The 9,626-nt window shown below is 47.7% G+C and overlaps 1 pseudogene; it reads left to right on the forward strand.

Annotated features, from left to right (window-relative positions):
• Positions 1-9,390: 9,390 nt before the first annotated feature.
• Positions 9,391-9,626, forward strand: part of LOC101561427 — a 39,222-nt pseudogene continuing 38,986 nt past the window's right edge.

Consider the following 9,626-nt stretch of genomic DNA (forward strand, 5'->3'; position numbering starts at 1 on the left):
GCACTGGGATTACAGGCATGCAGCACCATGCCCAGTCTCAATTGCTGTGTCAGCATGCTGCAGGGACGGGGCCACCCCAGCATGACGGGGATCAAACCCCCGGCCCTGACATCTACCTAAGAAGGCACTTTAATCCACTGAGCTATCTGGCCAGCCTCTAAATGAATTTTATTTTATTTATTTATTTTTGGTGGATCTGGGGATTAAACTCAGACCCCTGCACTTGACAGGGAAGCACTTATTCTACTAAGTCATCTCCCCATCCCCAAAGGCATTGCACTGCCAAATTTCTTTGTTTCTTTTTTTTTTTTTTTTTTGGTGGAACCGGGGATCGAACTCAGGTCCTTGCGTTTGCTATGGAAGCCCTTATTCACTGAGCCATTTCCCCGGCCCCTAAATGAATTTTAAAATAATAAAAAATTTACTTTTGAAGAGTAGTCTGAGAAAACACAGGTAGCTAAAAACCTGTGTCGGCTTAGCACCATTTCCTTTTGGGGTGTCTCACTTCACTTAGGAGATGCCTTTCCATGTACCTCGGAAATAAATCTGGAACAACAAAGCCTCGCCTTATCACGGAGTTCCTGAAGGAGACATCAGAGATTGCAAACATTAAGCCCAAGTTTAAAAATTGACCATCACTGCAGTCCAGGTATGAAATGACCACTCTCAATCACTGCTCTAATTTGATGCCAGAATTCTCTAAGGCCCAGTCCCAGCTACTGGGAGGTGGTGGAAACCTTGGAGGTAGGGACTTATGGCAGGTTTTAGGACAGCAGGGTGTCACTCAGAAGGAATTATGGGACTGGGTCCCTTCCTTTTTCTCTCTTATTTTGTACTAGCTGTGAGGCCAGTGGCTGTGTTTCCTCCACGACTTCTTGCCTCCTCACTGGCCCAAATCAATGGAGGTCAAAGGACCATGGACCTAATCCTCTGAAATCATGGGCCAAAATAAACCTTTCCTCTGTATACATGGGCACCTCAGGTTTTTTTTACCCTAAAGAAAGCAGACTAACAGTTACCTGCAGGCCAGGCGGGGAGCCGACGTACCTACATCTCTCCCTCCCCCCTCCCTAGATGGGACCTCTGTCCAGCGACAGGGTTCCTTAGTTTCCCAAAAGCCTGCAATCATCCAGGAGTCTCCCTTAATTACTCATCAAGTACAAGGTGGGAGCCCCCCCACATCATTTTTCATTTACCACAATTGTCTTTTCAGCATTTTAAAAAATATTTATTAATTGTATTTAGTACAGGGTCTATAGGGCCTCACTAAACAGATCAGACTTATAGTGATCCTCCTGTTTTCAGCCTCCCAATTGCTGGGACTACAGGCATGCACCACCACGCCCAGTCTCAGTCACCCATCTCAGTGTGCCCCAGGGATGGGACTAGCACAGTAGGCCAGGGATCAAACCCCAGTCCCTAAGTCTCCCTAAGCATGAGGGCCAGGGAAATGGCTCAGTGGGAGGGCCGGGGAGATGGCTCAGTGGAATAAGCACTTGCCTAGTAAGTGCAGGGGCCTAAATTCAATCCCTGGTTCCTAAAAAAAAAAAAAAAAAAAGTGAATATTTGTGGGAGGCCATTATCGGTATCCATTCTATTCCCCTGCTGAGTTAAGTTTATGGTCCTTCTCACCTTGCTCATTCCCCGTGAATCACGTGCTATGCCCCAGGAGTTGCACCTTCCCCCGTTGCCTAGATACCTGCTGACCCCAAAAGCCAAGACTTCCTCATTCCATCACCCCCTATATATACCCAGCACCTCCCCTAAATAAACGGGACATGATCAGAGTCTTGACTTGTCCTCATTTCTCACGTCTCCTGTCCTTTGTCCCCTCTTCAATTGCCCGCTCCTCCCCCAGGTGACCTTCGTTGACTGACCCACTGGTTCGGGACAAATATTTCTTTCTAGCTGGAAAAAAAAAAAAATCCTTTCACTCATAGGGTCAGTGACTACAACTACAATATATGGACCCCCATTAAAAGATTCACAGGTGAACAGGGGCCCCTGAAAATTCACAATAGTATCCCAGGTGGTGCTTCTGTTGTTTATGTCCATAAATAACAGAAAGATGGTGGGCACAGATGCTGCCGTGGAAGGCAGGTATAAGGCACCTCCTCTCTGCGGTTCCTGGTCCCTTGTGGATCAGTCTCTTCCAGCTGTACCCCTTGCTGCCTGTTTGGTAGATGTCCCTATGTGCCCCTGTTGCTGTCCATAATGTACCCTCAAATGCTCCTGTCCAGAGGCCCCAGACCCAGTGGTCACCCTTCTGAATGGTCACCATGACCTGACTGGTTGGTTGCTGTCCTCTGATTCACCCCGGTCCAGATTGCAGCTTCGCATTACCGCTGCCATTGTCAACTTCTGAACAACCATCAAGGATAGAGCCACATGCAGGCTACAGCCATGAAAAGATTCCATCCAGCAACTACTGACCAATTAACTAGAAGGGCTGAGCTCTATCCTTGTTTCTTGAGGTGACATAATTTTTTTTTTCCCCCAGAACCGGGGATTGAACTCAGGCCCTTGCGCTTGCCAGAGAAACACTTATTCCACTGAGCCATCTCCCCGGCCCTTTTTTTTTTTTTTTTTTTTTATAAGGATTTTTTTTTTTCTCCGAATGCCTTCAGGGCAGGTTTGGCTGGCTTGAGTGTGGGGATCAAATCACAGCAACCTGAGCCTGACTGCTTTGTAGAAGCAGCCACTTAAAGAACTGACCTAAGGGCCAGGCCCCCGAGGTGACATCATTTTAAAGGCAGAAAATTAAGGTCCGGCCTGATAGCTCAGTGGACTAAAGCACCTGCTTAGGCAGAGCGCAGCAGCCAGGGCTTGATTCCCCCCCCCCCCCCCGTGCAGTGCTGGCCTCACCCCTGCAATGTACTTAGACAGCCATTGAGACTGGGTGTTGTGGTTCGCACCTGTAATCCCAGCACTTGGAAGGCTGAAAACAGAAGGATCACTGATAGGTACTCTGCGCAGCAGAGAAACAGGCAGAAGGAAAAAGGGAAAGGGACTTTATTTTCTTTGAGGACATGGAGGAGAATATGGGGAAGGATGAGGATTCTCTCTCTCTCTCTCTCTCTCTCTCTCTCTCTCTCTCTCTCTCTCTCTAATGGAACAAAGGGAGGCTGAGGCTTTTATGGCCTTTGCCAGGGGTGGAGTTTGAAGGGGATGTTTAGCTATACCTGAAGGAGCTGATTGGGGGTCTTCCCTGAGGCAGCGGGAAGGGTGGAAGTAAATTATGTCCTGGGCTAAGTTGGAGAAGAAGGGGGAAGTAGTCTTGGGAAGATGGGCTTTTGTTTTAAGGGCTTTAGCCATATTAGATGACCATCATAATGATTTTAGCAATTTATACTAGGGCCAGAACCTATCAGTAACGAGTCCAATCTATGTAGTGAGACCCTGTAGACCCTTAATAAATGCAAAATAAATAAATAAATAAATAAATAACTTAGAAAACAATAAAGGCAGAAAATGTACCAGACCGCTGGTAGAAATTTACAAAATGTAGCCACAACAAGGCCCTCTGCCTGCTAGAGTAGGTGGCCATGGTAAAAGTCAGACTTCCCTCACGCCTGGGAGAGGGGCCCTTTCCCTTCTGATGACCACATGTCAAGGGAATGGCTTCCAGATCCTGGAGAAGAACGCACTATAGGAGACAGGCACCCTCGTCTCAGTCAGAAGTCCTGCGTCTTACATGCTCCAAGGGAGGTCGGGAGCCTCTCCCGAGCCAACTAGAACAGTCAGGGTTAGAACGGTCATTTCCTTCAACAGTCCTGTTCTTTCCAGACAAAGAACTCCCAAGGGGACCTGATTGTCTTCAGAATAATTGTCTTCACAATGCACCTTGGGCTGCTAGAAGCCATGGGAGGGTTCTGTCAGCCCTCAGTGCAGGGTGCGGCATCAATCTTAGTGCCAAGAGTTCTCGAAGTTCTTGCTTCGGGTTACTGACCTCGCCCGTGCTTCCTGCCTGCCCACTGCCAAGTTTTTCTCTTGGCCTCGGGCTGCCAGCGGTGTCTCCAGCACTTGCCACTCTCCCTGGGACACAGTCCACCTTCCTTTGAGTGTGTGTCAATCTACCTTCTACCAAGATGCACAGGTAGATTCAAACCCCGAGCCAGGGAGAAGTTCCCATCCTTTTCCCTGTCGAGTCATGGTTGTGCGCTGCAGGATGTCTCTGAGCAGCGTTATCCACTGTGGGCAGCTCCTGCTCTAGAAGCTTACTCCCTCAGGAAGCAATAGAGGATACAGCAGAACAAAGAGTCCTTAGTGTTTATATTTCAAGCAGGCTTTGAAATTTAAGGCAGAGGACATATGGGGGTGGGGGTGAGTTGTAAAGTCTAAAGCCCGAAAGAGTCAAGCATAAAATTAATGTCTCAGTGAAGTCAGAAGAATGCATCTTGAAGCAAGAACAGCGTTTGCAGCCACCAAGGCTGAGAGAAGGGAGGGACTTCAGTGTTGGTGGGATCCTGGGAAGTGGCCCTACTCCCTGCTCCTTGCTGGTTCCTGGGAATTCCTAAGAGAGCCCTCCCTGGCTCACTGAGGACCCAAGAGAGGACTAGAGACACAGGTCCAGCAAGTTCTGAAGCCCAAGCTTTGGGTCCCTCGATGCCTCTTCTAAGACCCTATTTATAATTTTATGCTAGAGATTTTTAATTTTAGAAACCCTCAGAACTACATTTGCTTCAGAATTAGATCTGAGAAGGCCCAGCCCCTCACTCCTCAGGAAGCCCAGGATGCATTCTGGACAAGAAGGTGGAGCTGAGGAGAAACCCTTCCAAGCCGAGGTTCCAGCCAACCAGGGCCCAGCCAACTGTGGCCCTGAGCACTTGACCTACGGTGTCTGAAGCCAACAAGAGGGCGTTGTTATAGGGAAATAAACTACAGATAAGATGAATGTGGACTAGTCACTTCATTCATTCAAAATGATAGTTCCTAGGGGCCGGGGAGATGGCTCAGTAGGATAAGTGCTTGACTGGCAAACTCAAGGATCTGAGTTCAATCCCCAGTTCCGCAAAAAAAAAAAAAAAAAAAAAAAAAAAAAAAAAGATGGTTGGTAAGGAGCCAGGTATGGTGGCACATTCCTGTAACCCCGGCACTCAAGAGACTGAGCCAGGAGGACCGTTGTGAATTCGAGACCAGCCTGGGTTATGAAGTGAATTCAAGGCCAGCCTCAGCTGCATAGCAAGACCCTGTCTCAGAAAGACAAATAATAATTATTAATAATATTTGTAAGAGAAAAGAAATGAAGATAGCAAAATATTCCACCCCAAAATACCCTGTTTCACCATAAGGATTATTTCACATCAAGGGCATTTGAAAAACAGAACATGTTCACTACCACTCTCCCTGAAAGCAGCCAAAACTCCAGAGTGAAAGTTCCTCCCACCTCATTCCAGGAGGACAGAAATATTTCTCAGCAGAGATAAGGAGTGAAGGCTGGGAAGGATCTGTAAAAACAGGCCTCGCCAAGCTAACTTTAATCTTCACAGTCCTTTCTCCATGATCCAAATTGTAGCCAAAACCCCCTTCCCTGGTCACATTTTTCACCATTTATCACTCCTTTTCCAGCTCAGCGTATAAGCATTTGGTTCTCCCTGCTCTTTGTGTCATTTTCCTACAGGGACTCCTATGTCTGTATGGAAATCTGAATGCTTCTCTCCTACTGAACTGATTCTGAGACCTCGTCAGAAACCATAAATGGGGGCCGGCCAAGTAGCTCAGCAGATTAAAGCACCTGCAAGCAAGTGCAGGGACCTGGGATTCAATGCCTGGGACACCTGAGACTGGGCGTCGTGGCATGTGCCTATAATCCCAGCTCTTAGGAGGCTGTAAACAGGCTGATCACTACAAGTCCAATCTAGTAGTGAGACCCTGAACACCCTGTAGACCCTTTCCTAAAATACAAAAAAAAAAAAAAAAGCTGGGATTGCACACGATGCTCCATCTAACGTCTCACACGTCCAAACCAGCTGAAACTTTACTGATAGGTTCTGCCCCAAGTACAAACTGCTAAATTATCATGGCCCTGATTCAACATGGCTTGTCTTCCCAGGGACCAGCTTCTCCTTCACTCCCACCACAGCCCCAAATACAACTTCCTATTACCTTTCCCAAGCAGCAAAAGAGCCCCCAACCAGCTCCTTGTGTGTCGCTGGACCCGCGCCTCCAACTTGGCCCCTAGCAAAAGTCTACAATGTCTCAGCCTCCCTGTCTCAGGCCAGAAGGTCTGCCCACCTCCCTGCCCTCCATCCTCTCCGAGTCTTCAGAGTTAATAAAAGCTTCCCCTCCCCCTCATTTCTGCTTCTCTGCTGCATCACTGCCAATAAAACCTAACATTTACAATCACAAGTTTTACCTGGCGACTGCCAGTATTTCCAGAACTTTCCTGTTTCCCAGTGTTTCCTGTCATCTCCAGACGCACTCTGGGCATCCCATCCGTGAGTGGGTCCTACATGGTAATTCTACTGCCCATGTGATTCCTAAATAAAAGTTTCTTTATTAGAGAATCATTGTTATCTTTTTCCTGGATGTCCACAGGCAGCTACTGTCCATGTCTTATCCCAGGACCCAAAACAAGCACAGCAGTGAGATCAGTGAGGACCCTGAGTTTAAATCCAGATCTGGCTGTGTGATCTTCCTTTTGTGTATACTATAGGTTCTGGCCCTAGTATGAATTGCTGAATTATTATGCTGGTCCTCTAACATGGCTGAAACCCTTAAAACAACAGCTTATCTTCCCAGAGACCACCTCCCCGCTTCTCCTACTCAACCCAGGATGCCATTTCCTTTCACTTTTCCTGCCACCTCAGGGAAGACCCAATTAACTCCTCAGGTATATCTAAACATCCACCTCAAACTCCACGCCTGCTAAAAGATCATAAAAACCTCAGCCTCTCTTTGCTCCAGGTCAAAGAATCCCTCATCTTCCCAGATTGTCTCTGTGTCCTCAAAGACAATAAAGCCTGTTTCCCTTTTTCCTTCTGCCTGTTTCTCTGCTGCGACATTGTCTGGAAAAAAAAAAAACTGTCAGTATGTGTGTGTGTGCGTGCACACACATGTGTAACCCCCAGGTCCAGCCCTCTCTCTGTCATAAATGGCAGTAATGGCAGTCTTGCAGGCAGCTGAGTTATATAAAAATGTTATAGGAAGTCAGACAGGGCCAGGCCTCAAGGAGACAACATGTAAGACAAGATGACTTTGCAACTTTGGGAGAGACAGACCCCTGCTGTGGGCCAGACCTCAGGACAAAAGAGTAAACAAGCGCAGCCACATACCTCCCTAGGAATGGGCAACAGAGATTGATATTCTAAATAGATATCAATCACCTGGAAGCCAGAGAGAGTCACTGACCCAACCCCCTACAGGAAAAGCCCCAACTCTATTCATGCCGGCTTGCTACGTGACTGGCTTTCCCATTTGGTTCTACATTTAGTCAGTTTTACCTGAGTCACGGTGCTTGTAACCTTGTTGCAGGCAGCCCAGTTAGAAATATTCTAGGCAGTCAGACAGGGTCAGACTCGAAGGAGATACCACAGAAGACAAGATATCTTGCAACTCTGGGAGGGATGGATGCTCCTGCCATGGGCCAAACCTAAAGACCAAAGATGAAACAAATGCCGACCTCCCTAAAGATTGGCATCCGAGATTGATCCTCACCCTGAGGGAGCCAGAAGAATCATTAATCCGACTACTACTGGATGGCTACCTGATAAAGTCCTGTTCTACATTCATGCCCCCTTGCTACGTGACTCACTTCCCCCTTTGGCTCTGGACTTAATCAATTTTACCTGAGCAAGGGTGCTTGTAATCCCACTGGGTGACCATAGTTTTGTCCCACCCCACATTCACCTAAGCAAGTTCCCATGTTCTCCACCACCTTAGACCTGCCTCACCGCATAGTCTCACTCTATAAAAGTCCCTGAGAGAGACAACTTCCCGGGGACAACCCGCTCAGACCCCCTCCTGTCCCTCTCTCGGACAAGAGCTTTCTTTTCCTCAATAAATATATTCTGCTTATAACCTCTACTTGTTCCTAAAATACATTCTTCGGTTTTAGAGAACATGAACTCATCCAGGTCAGGTTAGGAGATCATTTTTCCCTATGTTGTTTGGAGGTTCCCTGGATCATGTGGAGGTCACCCACCAAGATCAGTTTTTCTCCCTGTATCAACCTTATTAGTTGACCATAGTTTTGTCCCACTTCACGCCCATCGCCTCACCACATGGTTTACTCTATAAAAATCCCTAGAAGAGACAGCTTTCAGGGGCAACCTGCTCAGATCCCCTTTCTGTCCCTCTCTCGGACAGAAGCTTTCTTTCCCCTCATAAATAGATTCTGTTCTTAACCTCTGTTGTTCCTGAAATTCATTCTTCTGTTTTAGAAAACACGAACTCAGGGGCTGGTGAGATGGCTCAGTGGTCTAAAGCACCTACTTAGAACAAGTTTAACAAAGCACAAGGACCTGGGTTCAATCTCCCAGCACCACATGCCAGCCAGCCCCGCCCCCTGGTGGGCTGAGCTGGCCACACACACAAATAAATAAATAAATTTAAAAAAAAAAAACACGCACTCAGCCCAGGTATCTTCCAAGTTGGGAGTTGCCTTCTTGTGGTGATGCTGTCATGGACTCTGGGCCCATAGGGACAAAGAGACAGGAGCTGATTTGGCCCAGGAACAAGGACCAGAGGTAAGGCTGTGGGGACAGGAACCCTAGGCGCCCCCAAACAAAGGCCAAGGTATAGCACTATTCTAGGTAGCTAAATTAGGTAAAAATATTGTAGGTGGTCAGGGAGGGCTGGACCCTCGCGAGGTCAGCACATAGGATAACGAGGGTTGGAGGTGCATTCACAAAGGCCAGGTTTCAAGAAAAGAGGAGCTGCTCACCCAGACCCTTCCCTAGGGATGAAGAGCTGTGATTGATACTCTAAGTAGGCATCAGTCCCCTTGGGGGGGAGGGGAGACCAAACCTCCTTAACCCCACCTTTTCCAGAAATGTCCTTGTCCGTCCCACAAGTGCTTGCTAAGTGACTTGCTTCCCAATTTGATCCCCATTTAATCAATATTACCCAAGCGGCTACACTTGCTGTAAACTTATTGGCTGACCATAGTTTGTCCAACCTCACACCCATTTTGTGATTTGCCATTGGATCAATATTATCTAGCCAACTATACTTGTAATCTTATTGGTCAGTTATAATTCTGTCCCGCCTTAAGCCCGCCTCACCTTGTGGCTTTGCGCCATTAAACACCCCCTTGAAAAGTGGGGTGGCAAAAAAAAAAAATTATAAATAGGCGCGCAGAGCACCTCGCCACTTCAACGCGCATCTCGGTGTGTGCAGCACCCTCATTTTTCTTCCTGGGCGACGAGATCCGGTAGCCAGAAATCCAACATGTCGATTCTCAAGATGCATGCCCAAGAGATCTTTGACTCTCGTGGGAACCCCACTGTGGAAGTTGACCTCTACACCTCCAAAGGTCTCTTCCGAGCTGCTGTGCCCAGTGGGGCCTCCACTGGCATCTACGAGGCCCTAGAGCTACGTGACAATGACAAGACCCGCTACCTGGGCAAGGGTGTGTCAAAGGCTGTTGAGCACATCAATAAAACTATTGCACCTGCCCTGGTTAG

The sequence above is a fragment of the Octodon degus genome, unplaced genomic scaffold, assembly GCF_000260255.1.
Source record: "Octodon degus isolate 3935 unplaced genomic scaffold, OctDeg1.0 scaffold00092, whole genome shotgun sequence".
NCBI lineage: Eukaryota > Metazoa > Chordata > Mammalia > Rodentia > Octodontidae > Octodon > Octodon degus.